We start from the raw sequence: 1,710 nt of genomic DNA on the forward strand, positions 1-1,710 counted from the left end.
AGTCCCACAGATGAAAGAATGTTAGAGAGCAACCTCACTACTACTCGCTGTTCAAAAAGGCATGACAAGTACTATTGCAGCCGAAACGATGCTACAACCTGAGGCTTAGCTTTACACAACGCATGACGACGTTTAAAAGAACTGCCCTCACGAAGATGCAGGACGGAGTATGAATCCAGCACTGCTGGAGATCGCGGGCATCCCTGGTGGCGCTTTACCTCTTGCTTTCTGCTCTCATAGCTGCATGAGGAAATGGACATCTGAGGCACACCAGGGGTTGTATCTGGAAGAAAGCAAACAGCCATTTGCCAAGTATGTTTCTAGCAATGAGAGTACAGGATGATTCCTAAACAGAGCCCGTCCAGGGGGCAGAACGAGCAGCTCAGATTATCGTATGAGTTTATATTAATTTTGCGGTTTTGATTTGCAACATAAATCCACTACGGAGATATTCGGGGATGACGAAGTGGTTTGCTTTCTCCTTGATCGCAAGGAAATGCCTGGGTCTCTCAAGTTCTAAGCGGGTGCTCTCTGTTCAGTTGTTTGTTCTCTGCTTCCAACTGTACCAAGCAAAGCAACACAATCTTTTGGGGCAGCATGGGGCAAAGCTTAGTCTGGTGAAAGTCTGAGTAGCTTCAACTGGAAAAGAAGCGGCCTCCTGCACCCAGCAGTGTACATGTAAATGAACGGTAAGCGTGGGCTACCGCTTCTGCAACGGGCATACTACGCCGTCTATTACAAACAATTATAACTTGTGCTGAGGCGCTAGTGTCCGCTTGCTTTACCTTGTTATTAATGTCACACTATTTGGAGTTGAGGCTGAAGTTTCTATGTTATTAGACAGCGAAGCCAGCAGCTGTTACAGATTAAACACTTATGCCTTGCAGCCTTTTACATCTTCTAGTTGGTCATGGCTTGACCGTTTGCGTTCACCTTCTACAGATCCTGCGTAGAAGAATATACAGCAATCCTGTGCATACTTGCACGCCCTTACTCCCCTCTCTGCTACACCACAGATGTGACGAAGGTCCTCTATCTTGGCAGAGTACCGTCGTAAGCCGCAGTAGATACAAGGGCTTGAAATAAGAATTATACAAAGCAGCTCATGAGATCCCATCCAGTGTCCAAGTACCCCGGGAACCGTGGCACAGAGGCCTGCGGCTGATGCGGAGAGGAGGCGGCCTGTCGTGACTTGCAGCACGCGTTGCTGGATGCAGGCAGGAGCAAGCGTGCTCTCGTGCACAGCTAAACACTGTAATCAATTGTGAAACACTTAGCTGGCAACTAGTAGCCAGCCTACAGGCACTAGAACTACACATATTGCCAACTTCAGAGCAAGGTCTAGAACGGATGCTCCTACAATAACTCGAACCCAGGGGAACGGGTCTAGGGAAACAAGCCACCCACGAAAGCTGAAACTCATACGCATTTAATTCAAATAACTAACACAAACCTACACCGAAGAAGTGCCCGTCAACTCAAGGATGCCACAAGGAACCACAGCGGCGCTCGTTACTGCTGGCTCTGTTGTGTTGCGCCGGGGTATCACACTCTGTCTTCGATTGTAGCAGAGTAACAAAATACATAAACTGAGTATTTAGAAAGCTCCTTGCATGCGGTGGAGGTGTCGTTCAAAAGCATTATTTGTTTCTCGCTCAAGCCTATTCGTACATGCATGCATGCAGTCAGCCCCTGAGCAGCGGTGGGTGC

This window comes from Eimeria mitis, genomic scaffold (assembly GCF_000499745.2).
Source record: "Eimeria mitis Houghton genomic scaffold, Emh_scaff2574, whole genome shotgun sequence".
Lineage (NCBI taxonomy): Eukaryota > Apicomplexa > Conoidasida > Eucoccidiorida > Eimeriidae > Eimeria > Eimeria mitis.